Genomic DNA, 14,026 nt, shown 5'->3' with positions numbered 1-14,026 from the left:
TCATTATAAAAATAATACAAGGATAGTTATCAGAAAGGATCCAAAAAAGTTATATTTAAATGAGTGTTGATAATTAGGTGATAATACTGTAGAAAAAAACGCGTGCAAGGAGAAGGGGGGGGGGGATAAAGACTTATGGTATCATTGTTTAAAATACTGATGTGATTATCAGCTGCTTGCTTTATTATGTTTTTTGAGGGTATAACTAAAGTATTTATTAGCAAAATGTTTTGAAGACATACTACGTATAATTGACTTAGACATTATTATCCGTTACAGTAGAATTTAAAACGTCACACTCCATGAAATTGTAATTGATTATGAACCATATTCTCAGAATAATAACTAATAAAACGACAAAGTAGAGTATTTCGAAATATATTTGAAGTTCCAAGTTTAAAAAGAAGGCTTAAATTAAATATAATCTACATACTGAAAAACATCCTACATTTATCTTAAACATACAAAATTATACAATTGTAATCATATGACTAATAACAACAATAAATTATAAATACAGAATATTGAAATAATAGATTGATCCAAATAATATTTTCTTGTTCTGACATGAATTCAGTTAAATATGTCATAACTTTAAGCTGCTAAACACAAGCCAGACGCGGAGTTTAATCAAAAAGATCATCAACCTTTTTTCCTAATGTGAAAGTTGCTATATACAATTGTGCATAGGATTGATATCGATGAGATCTAAATATTTATTAATAATAAAGTAAATGTCAAAATCATAAAATTAGAAAATAAATAATTTAAAAAAATGTTAGAATTAAATCCAACGTAAAGATTTAGTGCAATAGCTAACTAAGTAGTAATGTCCGGCTATATTACTCCTTATTAACGCCATCAAAAAATATCCCCCCCCCCTTTATTTATCCTTGTATAACAGCATACTATTATCATGAAGGATACGCACAATTGCTAATTATAATGCTACACCCAATGTAACAATGTAACGTTGTTGTGACCATTTAAGCAGTTCTTTTTGCCTTTCATGAGTTTTCTGAACACCTTTTCTTGGAGATTATGAACCATAGCTAATCTTTAAGTGATAAAAAAGTAATATTTTTGACTATGTAATATTGGAAAACCTAATGATCATACCCAAGTGAAGAAACTAATCTCAGACAAACTAGTAGCGAACTATCCAAAGCTACTACCGCTGTTGTAGTGACCATTTAATTACTTATTTTGGCCATTTTATGAGTTGCGTATCATAATTCTTGTTAATTTTAGTTACAATAGAATCATCTTTTATGATTATGATTTAAAAAAAAGTGAATACTTACTGTTAGATCGTACAAAATTCATAGTTCCATTTCGTAATTTGGTGAGGATGACTCTAAACATGCTGAAAATTATCTTAACTTCACAATTTACAATGTGGGTATTTCTATAAATGACATAATTACCAACGCCCTCCATTAATGAATGATTGTTCTTCGGGAACAGAAGAATTTACTCGTGTATTTCTCCATAATTGTTTTAACGTAAGATGAAAATAAGAGCGATCCTGATATGATTGTATCTTAATGCTTCGAATAAGAAAGATCCGATTTCAATATTATTGGAGATGCATTGGTGAGCAGGGTACACACATTTGGATAAAAAATGGTATAAATCAAACATATAACTTCAAAAAAGAGGAATTTAAAACAACAACATACATTTATACGGTCACATTTTGGGATTAAATGATGTGTATGAGAATGCTACAGACTATGAAATTCCCATGCATCAATGGGGGGGCTGATTTTGTGTTCCATGAGTTAGGGTTTAACTTCATAAAATAAAAAATTTCCATCTCTCATTTAATATTGAAATATAAAACTTCCTTACTTTAATCAAAATGGTTTATTTATCCATTTATGTAAAATGTGAATTTATAATACAATAAAATAGTTTAATTACTTTAAATTAAATATAAAATGCTTCAAATATTTATCTATTTTTATAATACATTTTCATCTTCATATCTAAACAATAATTGTTATTTATACTTCTTTTCTTTTCTTCTCATCCTGTTAAAATAAAAAACGATATAAAGGACAAGTATCGTCTATAATAACCAGAGAGGAAAAAAATGCTATCCATCGATATGCTAAAAAAAAAAGAAACCAAAAATTAACGTGGTACCCCTGACAATTGAAGAATATTTTGGAGAAGAGCAGCTTAGTTGTCATTGCGTATACTGGATTAGCCGTGAACAGGCTTAAGAAGGAAGGAAAGAAAATAAACACAAATCCTACTTTGTGTCTATTGTAAAACATTCCCAAGAGTTACTTCGGAATCGATCCTAAACTCTAGTATTAGTCCAACAAGTACTTTTTATAATAACCATAATTATAACGTTCCAACCAATGTTGTATATTTAAGACTGGTTACATTATTAATCCCTTATCCCACTCAGTTTTTATCAAGGTTGAATGACTTGCCAAAAGTTCAAATTTGAATAAAAGGATACAATCTTATATAATTCGTGTCCTAAAATGGCAAAACTCTCGATAAAGGTAGGAGAAAAGTAAACGACATGTATCCTTGATATTAGAATATTAAAATGACATTTCCTCTAAATATTGAAATCATATTATGTTCTTAATTACAAAATTATTATTGCCAAGAATTGGATTCAATATTATTTAGGACGTCAATTAATAACTATATTGTCATCATCAAAACTAGAATAAAGACAACTCAAATTTTTTAAATGTATAATTGAGATGGATATTACCGAAGTTTTATTAAAAATTCAATAAAAATTACATTAAATTTAAAAATAAAAACTTATGTTAATGCTTTTCTTATTAAGAGTTCTAACATAGTCTAAATATAATATTATGCATGTTACCAGAAAAAAAAAATCATATTTTATTTTTATCATTTATTTTCATTTTATAATTATTATATATAGTTAAAGAAAAAAAGTATAGATTTATGCCAAGGCTTCAAGATTTTTGTCACGTGGCCTTTGTGGTTTGGGGATCCAAGCCTTTAGAAAATTTGCATTTCAAAAGCCGAAGAAAAGGTGTATTGACAATAATAATTTGAAGCTTTATTTAAAGTATATAATTGAATCTAATACTGATGCTTCTAACTTTATGTCAGATATGAGCAAGATGCATGTCTCCTGCAATGTCTCACTCCATATTAATACCTATCCAAATCTTTTAAAATCTATAAAACTTTATTTTGCCAAATCCATTCCTACTCGCTACAACATCTCAAAGTAATTGAGATCCTAAGCAAAGGAGTGTCGTCAAAGATTACGAAAGAACTTGTAGGAAATGATAGTCTTCTTTTCTTCGACGAAACTATGAACAATGACTGTATTATTGATTGGGTACTCTGTATGGTCATTGTTAGGCTCATATTTAATGAACTTGAAAGATGTTAGGAAGGGTGACAATAGAACAATTGAAGTCAAAAGTCTAACGTCATTTTTGGCACAAATTTCTGTGGAAAGGGACTAAAGTTTTTCATTATAGATGTCAAAGCTTATTTTCTAAAATCCGTCAAAAACTTTAAGCAAAATTTCCACATGATGTTGAATGTCACTTGACTCTCTCATGTTCTGAAAAGAATAGCAACGCTCTCTCCCTACTGCGAAAATACCTAGTAAAATAACATTTTTGTTTCTTAATTCTGGTGATCAAAAACGACTGTTTACTAGGCAGAACACTTAAATTTAGTCGCCATAGTATGGAAAAAACAGTGATGCCATCAATAAGTCAACAGTAATAACGTTATGCATTCAAGGCATATAAGACCTTTTTTATTGTAAAACTTGAAGGTACAACTTAAATAGATACAGTTGACAATTTTACAATTCAACTTTACAATTTCCGTCGAAGTTATCATCAATAACACCTACATAGTAAAATCAATATAAGAAACCAAAAGTTATATATATACTTTCAATATTATATTCGTATATAAGTAAATTTCATTAATTATCTTTGCATATTCATTTAGATCTTTTTCATATTCCATAACTAATTATTCCTTTTAAATACAGTCAATAACTGTATCGGTCTTGTAGTAAATACTAAATATAAATAAGAGAAAGAGTAAAGATCCATTAGATGCAATATTCAGAGCTTTATTTCAGTCCAACTATTCAATGTTCAGGTAAAGTTCGAGTAATCATGCTCCGGGTAATTAAAGTATTAAACAATAGAAGAAGTTTTTATTCTTCTGGAAGAATCCTCAGAAGAAAATATGAAAGAGGAAGACAATATGACAACAATTCTTGAAATTTCGGGCAGATATCAATCTCAAAATCATTGGTTTGGGTCTCCCATACTGGATAATTGAATGTTCAATTCAAAATTTTCATCCGGACAAAATATAAGAGAAATATAATTTACCTTTGAGCGTAAAATCCAAAAGTGATCTTAGTTTTTCTAGATCCCCAAGTATCAAAAATATCTGAGATTTTATAAATTAGGGATTTTTATCGTTCAGAGTCATTTTTTATCATTAAGACAATCACCAAATTTAATTATAATTAATAAAACTGATGTAAAAGTGTTTTTTATTATTACAAAGATGTTTTTATTGATTCTGTATCTTCCTTTGAACTCGAAATAGTTCTATGAATTTTACAAAATTGAGATGACTAACTATATTGAGTGAGACATTGAAAGAAACAAGTATCTTTGTCATTTTTCAAGAATATTTAGTCCAGGATTTGCTTCAATTAGATTCCTTGAATATATCTCCAAGTTTTTCCCTTAAATAATACTTTTAATTTGGCTTATAATGTTGAATTTTGACACTATTTTGGTCTTAAAATCACAAAGGGAACATGACATAAACTTGGACGCCTGGTTTCATCGTTTCAAAATTTGTTACTCTATTAAATAATTCCAATTTACTGTATTTATGTATATAAAAATTTATATTATTAAATTAAATTATAATTTAAATTTTTATTCGGAAAAAACTAAGACATTTTATAATTGGGTAATACTGAACTTTTAAGTAAAAAAATAAAATAATAAGGTTTTGAAAATCGATATCTTATTAAAAAAGCTTTATAAATGAAGCTTTTTTTATTACATTATATAAAGGAAAAAAACAATGCTTAAATTTATTCCAATATCTATATTCACGTATAACTGGATCCTTTTACTCCTAATTGAGACAAGTTATATGCAACATAACTGGAAAAAGTTTTTCGGCTTGTGTATTGGAAACACCTTCACTGCTTCGTCTCTATCATCGGAGGAAATAACGTTGCTTATACTTATTACAGCAACACTTGAAATCATTTTATAGATTCCAAATTAATTAGAAAAACTATTTAAAGGACCAACTAACACTGCAATCATGGATCGCCGACGAGTATGAAGTTATCTCAAATGCCATAAATGTATCCTTATCCTCAAATGTTTAATGAATATGGAGTGCAATATTGCAGGAGACAACGAGGCTCTCATTAAAAATACTTATGTTTCCATACGCTCATAATCAATATACATCACATCATAAATGAGTTTGTTTATCAATGACTTGAATAAACAAATTGGGAGAAATATATAAAAAAAAGGCTGTACAAATAATTTGAAATTATTCATTTCAGTTGAGATTTGATTTTTTGTTGAGAGGGTCGAATGAGGAAAATATCGTAAGTGTTATTTGGGTTGTGAAATCAAATCGACCAATCTCTCCATATCACCCCATTCTTTCTCTGAAGACGAATACTCGTAGCTCCTGTATGAGTTATTATAAGACAAAACACGTTCTAAGTATTCAAGAGTTGGTTCACTTTACTTTCAGCATTGTGATTTTGTCTGTGATAGTATTGAAAAACGAAGAAAATTTCGAAATTACTAGATAGATGAGATACAATCAAACAGGAGAAAAACTTCCAAAATTATTTGCCGCCTTTATCTATTCACAAATTTTACTTGAACCTTTCGAAATATCTCTCCTTTCAAACACGTTAGCGGCAAAGATCTACTTCCAAAGTAACTACGTCTGCAAGGATATCAAACAGAGAAAGCTTTTATTCATAAGGACTGTGTCGTATATTTCAATGATTTCTCCACAAATTGTCTAAAAACTCTTTCAAGTAACGTACATTTAAAAATTTAACTCCAGACTTTCTTCAGTTTTTCTACCTGTTATAATTTTCTGTAGTAATTATTGATATATAGATCACTTTTTTTTCGTTCTGTATGATAATAACTTCAAAGCATGCGCCAAGGTTATCCAAGACACTACAAGAGAAAACAACAACCCGAAGCAATTGAAACTGCTTGTTTATTTATATCCTTTATAGAAGAAGAAGAGTTATAATTAAAGACTGAATTGCAACTTTGGATATAACCAGCTCGTGGCTTCAAAAGGGATCCTCTCTACTTGTAAACAGAAAATTATTCTACGATTAAACTGTGCGACCTAATCAATTCCCTCCAATTTACATTACTATTTATATTGTTGTTTAAATATAAATGGTCTATACCTCATAATAAATATGAGAGCAAATACATTATGGCAGAATAATCATCATACGTTTATTGATTATTATTTACATAAATTATTTTAATCTTTGCAAAATATTATAAGTATAACTTAATGGGTTGTATTAAAATTAACTAAAAAGCTATTAAATACAAAAATACAAATATAAGTGCATTTCCATTAATGAAGTTTGATTTTATACGAGCTTTAGCCTCCTAAGATCAAATATGAAATTGACAAATTGAAGAAAAAATAAAAGTTGAAATGTAATAAAAACCAAGGTTAATAGAAATACAAGGTTAGACCATCATGTAATCGGGCTTACTAGAATTTTCAATTTGATGTATCGTACTAACTGCTGGGAATGAGAGGGAGATTTTGATGCCATAGAAAATATAAAGGGTACCAAATACAAATTCACAATAGGCCAAAATTAAGAACTGGGACTACGTTGTGGTCTCAGAGAGAGAGAAGTTTGGTATCCTTGGAGTATGATATTATATTTTATTGACATTATACAATTATATATTCTTACTAATTGATTATTATTATTACGATAATAATACCTATTTGCCATTCTGAAAAAGTATAATGTATTCGCGCAATGAAACTCTCAGTTGTCCAGTTGCCATTTGTGATTCTCCTAACAACATAATTTATCATCATTTTCCAAAGTATCACGCAAGGAGGCAAAAACGGGAATAGGATTGTCATCAAAAGGACCCCTTTGGAAAATACCCTAGAATTTGTGAGAATCAATTTGAGGAAAATGCTTATAAAAGGGATTTAGAAGGTGAATTGTTGGGACTACTTAAAAAAAGAAAATTGTAAAAAGATGTTATTCCTTCCAGAGGTATCATACCTGGAGAAGAATTTGAGCAAGCTCCAAGGAAAACGAAATGAATTAAGATAGTACACCATTTCGAACAATATTCTAATCAAATATATTTTGAGACATTAGAAAAATTATCCCAAACCAACGTAAAATCAACTCAAACACTTGTGTTAGAAAATGTTAACGCATCTTATCAAGCATGTGTATCCCGGATTTTAGAATTTAGTAGGGCTTCTAATACCAGAAAAGATTGACTCTTTCTAGAACTCGAGTCACTAAGGAAACAGAAAAGAGATTTACACGAAAAAGTGAAAATCCTTTAATCGGAAAATATATTATTAAAATCCAATTCTAATTTTAAGGAAGCGATGACAAGAGAACTAGAAAAGAGATTGACTAAGTCTCAATGTAAACTGAGGCGGAATGGAATGAGGAGGATTTTGTTAAAGGACTGATACTGAAGTCTCTTTCCTCAAAAGCCTACCGTTACATTCAATCAAGTGGTCTACTTACGGTTCCTAGCTTTACAACACTCAAAACGTGGATCAGGAATTTTAAAACAGCACCTGGAATACAATCAAATATTATGAAAGTTATCACTGAACATTTGAAATCCAACAAAAATCCAAATGGAAACTTATCTGTCTTGTACTTTAATGAGATGAAGCTCCTGCCCAATATGAAAAAAGGGCTTTAGATGTGCCTATGGTATAAATTTGAATATACCAAAGGATATTCTCCAAATCATGATAAATTTGATTGGAACAATTAAACAAATTAAGAGAAATAAAAATGGGTAAGTCGTGTTGCCTAAATCATCTGCTTTGGAGCCCTACCAAAATCTTTTATATAATTGTATCAATACATAAATAATTAAATTGGCCTTCTATATATATTGACATCTCGTTTAAACCATGACTGTATTGAAAAGTTTTTTTCAAGAACAGGATATATAGGACGAACCCACCCTCATCTTAATGCGGTAGAGACCATAGATCGATTTCGCATACTCAAAATAAGTGGCTCAGAAAAAATATTTGTTGAGAATGCTCCCGTCAGATCTGAAGGAGAGCAATGTTTTGTTTCTATAACTAATTGAGTATCACCAATGCACTACTGTATATATACAAATCCTACTTCTCCTTTTAGGTCCTATTTTGAGCGACGCAGATTCAGAAGATAACATAAAATTTTATCAAGACTTTGATGATATAATTTATCCTAAAATCATTAAAGGTGAGATTGAGGAAGATAGAAATTATGATGAAGATGCAATAGAACAACCATCTAATGATTTACATATTCCTAAAGTCTGTGAAGATGAAGGATTTATTTATGTTGCTGGATATGTGGCCAAATCGTTACATAAAAAATTTCTCGCTCTGGGGTGTAATACTTCCAGCATCCAAGTCCATGGCATAAACCATTGTCAAGAGAGGGACTACTTCAAACATTGCAATCTTTTTTGGAATTTCACAAAAAAAAATAGAAAATTAAGTTTCATGGGAATTTTTTTTGATACCGAACCGTATCTGATGGATCGTCTCATTGGTATAATTGTGGAAAAGTATCCTAAGGAAGAATAAGAAGTTACAAAAAATTTTATTCACACTCGTAAATTAAATAGAATAAAGGATATTAATATTGTAAACAAAAGTAGCTTAAAAAGAAAAATAGCGAGTAACGTGCGAAAAACTGCTCATTTTAACAGTTAAAAAATAGAACGGAAATGATATATTTATATTTTTTAGGCTCATTATTAAATTTAAACAATACACTTTCGAAATGTGAGTGCCTGTGTTCTAACTAAGTGCAAAAAATTGTCAAGCAATTCCTCGGAAGTTAGATGGCCAACATTTTTTTTCGAAGTAAAAGAGTTCTTCTTTAACAAAACTGTAATGCTATTGGGAGCGAAGTTTTCTTCTTTTGTCAAATCCACAAAGAGTTTATGAGAACTGGTTGACTGTGGATTAATCACTTCTTTATCAATAAAGTATTCATTTTAAGATACTTAAGTTTAACTAAATCATTACATAACAATGGATATTATGATATTTTTTAAATTCATGATCCCTAGTATATGTAATTAAATTGCACTTTATCACAATGACCTATTCTTTAATGGCGGGGTGACGAAGTAACACGATCTTTTCTTGTTCATCTAGTATCTTCTGTTTGAGGAAGAATGCTTATGATAATTTTTGGCCTTCCTAACAAACGACAGTCAATACAAATAACTTATAAGTATTTACAATATATATGGATGGAATATATAGTTCTTAGATTGAATGATAGAATTGTTGATGACAAGACTGAAGAGTTAACACAGAATAGCTAATAAGTAATGACTAATAAGCATTCAATTTAATTTTCCTAATAGATTTGACTGAAATCTGACAATCTTCTTCGTTCCTTGCTGTAGTCCACTATAGCAAAGTGATCCTCTGTAGAAACTGAGACTAAGCTTCATATGCTTCACTACGACGTGGAAGATCCTGAGTAGATTTGAATGTCTTTTAATAAAATGAAAACCTTGTCAAATTAATCAAGAATGTAGATTCTTTTTTATACGATGGAAAATGTAAACAAAACACGCAATTACTTATACACTTTGACGTCACTATTAAAAGCGGGGTGGAAGTAAAACATCAGTAAGGTTGATAATTTTGGTAAGAATACAAAAGCGTGCGAGGAGAAGAGAAGAAATACTTATGGCATCATTGATTAAATAATATACATCTTCTATCAAGAACGTTATTATTCCCACATTTAGTATTCAATATTAATATAATATTATATGCTGATAGTCGATAGAGAAATAAATAAAATGCCTAAAATAACGTTGCCTTCTGTCTGGATTTCTGCAGGCCCATGAATTTGGAAAATACTTACCAGATGAGAAACAGATGGCTTGTTGGATTTATCGATATAAATGTGAATATAGTCCCCTGTCTAGAATTACACACCACTGATTATCCTCATTTCATAACAAGAGTATGGATATTCATCTATAAAATCAAGTCAACGATGAGTACATCAAGTTAAACTTTAACTTTGATCTCACAAAGATGCGTATTGCATGTAATATAACCTTATCAATTACTAATCACCCTACGTTCAAAAAATTTATGGAGAAATACACTGGTAAATTCTTCTGTTCCCGAAGAACCATCATTAATTAATGGAGGACGTTGGTAATGATGTCATGTATAGAAATACCCCCATTGTAAATTATGAAGTCAAGATAATTTTCAGCATGTTTAGAGTCATCCTCACCAAATTACGATATGGAACTCTGAATTTTGTAGCATCTAACAGTAACTATTCATTTTTTTTAAATCCTAATCATAAAGTATGATTCTATTGTAGCTAAAATTATCAAGAATTATGATACACAATTCATTAAATGACCAAAAAAAGTCCTTAAATGGTCACAACAACGGCAGTAGTAGCTCTGGATGGTTGACTACTAGTTTGTCTGCGATTAGTTTCTTCAATTAAAGACTTAGGTATGATCATTAGGTTTTCCAATAAACTCATGACAGGCAAAAACAACTACTTAAATGGTCACAACAACGGGGGTAGCTACATTTGGTGTAGCATTATAATTAGCAATTGTGCGTATCCTTCATGATAATAGTATGCTGTTATACAAGGATAAATAAAGGGGGGGATATTTTTTGATGGCGTTAATAAGGAGTAATATAGCCGGACATTACTACTTAATTAGCTATTGCACTAAATCTTTACGTTGGATTTAATTCTAACATTTTTTTAAATTATTTATTTTCTAATTTTATGATTTTGAGATTTACTTTATTATTAATAATTATTTAGATCTCATCGATATCAATCCTATGCATAATTGTATATTGCAACTTTCACATTAGGAAAAAAGGCTGATGATCTTTTTGATTAAACTCCGCGTCTGGCTTGTGTTTAGCAGCTTAAAGTTATGACATATTTAACTGAATTCATGTCAGAACAAGAAAATATTATTTGGATAAATCTATTATTTCAATATTCTGTATTTATAATATATTGTTGTTATTAGTCATATGATTACAATTGTATAATTTTGTATGATTAACATAAATGTAGGATGTTTTTCAGTATGTAGATTATATTTAATTTAAGCCTTCTTTTTAAACTTGGAACTTCAAATATATTTCGAAATACTCTACTTTGTCGTTTTATTAGTTACTATTCTGAGAATATGGTTCATAATCAATTACAATTTCATGGAGTGTGACGTTTTAAATTCTACTGTAACGGATAATAATGTCTAAGTCAATTATACGTAGTATGTCTTCAAAACATTTTGCTAATAAATACTTTAGTTATACCCCCAAAAAACATAATAAAGCAAGCAGCTGATAATCACATCAGTATTTTCAACAATGATACCATAAGTCTTTATCCCCCCTTCTCCTTGCACGCGTTTTTTTCTACAGTATTATCACCTAATTATCAACACTCATTTAAATATAACTTTTTTGGATCCTTTCTGATAACTATCCTTGTATTATTTTTATAATGATATAAAAATTCGTATTGTTATCTAAAATCTCAGTGAGTCTTAAACTTGAGAATTTTTGACACAATTTATATACATATTATTCATAGCTATATTGTTCCTTAGAGTTTCTTTTAAATAAGAATTAATTCAATTTGACAATAATAATTTTTTTCATTAATATGAGGAATCTGTCAGAAAAAGGCTAATTATGGAAATTTATTGATATCTTTCTTGAATACTTAAAAAAGTCCTACTTTTTTTAAGTAACGACTTTGAGAGTCATTACAAATAGAAGTAATAACTATTAGGGAATTGGAAATGAGAATTGAAATGTACAGGATGAATAATTATTCATCCTGTCCGTAAGGACTTAATAATTACAATACAATGAATTTTGCCAATTTATTATTTTTGATAAATAAATGCAGTAATGATTTATATTATACTAATGCTCTGTTTCCAAAAGAGCAAGATTACAATTTGGGGTTGATTCCTTGTAGCTTTTGTATATTTATAAATATATATTGGCCATTGTCTTATTTTTATGATTAAATTTTGGTGATTGGCTTACAAATCCAAAGCTATGCTTTTAATAAGATATTATTAAACAATATTAGGATAAGTATCAAATAAAATATTATGTAGGATTGTTATATTATGAAGAATATTTATGTAATTCATTTTAATAATTGTGGAGAAAGAATATTAAATTAAAATTCTGGGAATATCTTAAAAAATAAATAGCAGTGGGTGTTATTTACATATTTGGCTGACTACCAGATGATTTTGAAAAGTTGAAAGTGGAAGGGAGTTCTTTCTCAGATAATAGTGAAATATATGTTTACATCAAATGTAGTAAAAAAAGTAAAAAAGTGTTAATGTATTTTTATTGTTTGCGGCTGCTTTGACTATTGTGCTGTGGATTAATTTAATTTAATTCCGTCAGAGAATGTTTGGAGAAAAATAATTCATATCTTTGGAACCAACAACACCTAGAGCTTAATTGGGGCGCATTAATTGTGTAACTTTTGGTTCCTTTCATAGTCCTTTGAGATCATAAAAAGGATTTTTGCTTTGTCATCGTATTTATTTGTTTATTCACACCGTTAAGTGTATCAGATACGAAAAAGTTCTTCATTGCGGTTTGTATTACTGGGCAAGTGCCCTGATGAGAATATAGTAACTGCTTCTACTACGGTCAAGAGTAATATCAATAATAATGGGAATTTGTATATTAATATTGATATTAATTTCAAGTGGAAAACCTTCGTACTTGTATGTGAAAATTTGGAAGCTAAAATATCAACTACGGTTTTCTTGAAGCATATTGATTCATATGATCTAGCAATAATATTGGATTCAAGGAACATGAAATATCTGGAGCAAACCTTAGATTTGGTTTAGGACAGACTTGTATCAATATCAAATTCCCGATTGATGTTAGAGCTCGTCTTATTGAGTGGAAAAATGTTTTTCAAAAAAGGTTTTAAAACAGGAAGTATGTGATGTGGATGGTACTAATTAAACAATATCATTCAAGTTTAAAGGCATGGAAAAAATTACTGCAGATGGTAAACAAAACTGGGCAATCCCTCTGGTAAATACTTTCAAGAGAGTGGATAAGGTAAGTGTCATAGAATGGATTCAAATTGGAGGAAAGTGGTTAATCATTATCCGCGAAGAAATCCTACAAACAAAAAAGTAGAGGAAAAATACGAAAATTTGAAGGAGATATGGAGGGACACTGAAATTTTCGGGTGCAAAAGTTCAATGTCAACGTTGTTTTAACTTTGAACATAAAAAACAATATTGTGATCCGAACCGAAAAAGAATCATGGACTATGTGAGGACTTTGAAAAAGTAATTGGCAGATTGTTGTTTGAATCAAAAAGAGGATACATTAATGGGAGTGCAAAAAAGTATGGTACTTGACCAGGCTGGCAATCTTCCTACAAGTAGTGAAGTAAATTTATCCACCTGTGATGAGTTTAGATTGCACGATAGTTACCCTGAAAATATTGATGAAAATAGGATAGTTGAGGATAATTTGAAAGGGGCAGAGAAAAGTGCAGTACTAGACACGGTTGTGAATAGTAACTGTGGACAAATTCATAAAAATGAGGAAATGACAACTAGTTCTCTGTCGGGATTACCCATACAGACGCCGTCTGGAGATAATACTTTACACG

The 14,026-nt window shown here is 29.6% G+C and overlaps 1 long non-coding RNA gene across 2 annotated transcripts; it reads right to left on the bottom strand.

The window, feature by feature from the left end:
• Positions 1-287: 287 nt before the first annotated feature.
• Positions 288-1,758, bottom strand: LOC139906743 (uncharacterized). 2 transcript variants are annotated; one of them, XR_011782590.1, is made up of 5 exons: positions 1,428-1,758; positions 1,305-1,377; positions 1,120-1,237; positions 932-1,057; positions 288-708 (listed from the first exon to the last, which is right to left on the bottom strand). It is a non-coding gene; the product is annotated as an uncharacterized lncRNA (long non-coding RNA). The 2 variants fall into 2 exon arrangements; XR_011782589.1 differs by having other exon boundaries at positions 289-708; positions 1,305-1,366.
• Positions 1,759-14,026: the final 12,268 nt, after the last annotated feature.

Source organism: Lepeophtheirus salmonis, chromosome 12 (genome assembly GCF_016086655.4).
Source record: "Lepeophtheirus salmonis chromosome 12, UVic_Lsal_1.4, whole genome shotgun sequence".
Classification (NCBI taxonomy): Eukaryota; Metazoa; Arthropoda; class Copepoda; order Siphonostomatoida; family Caligidae; genus Lepeophtheirus; species Lepeophtheirus salmonis.
This window is presented reverse-complemented; position numbering and strand designations above follow the sequence as displayed.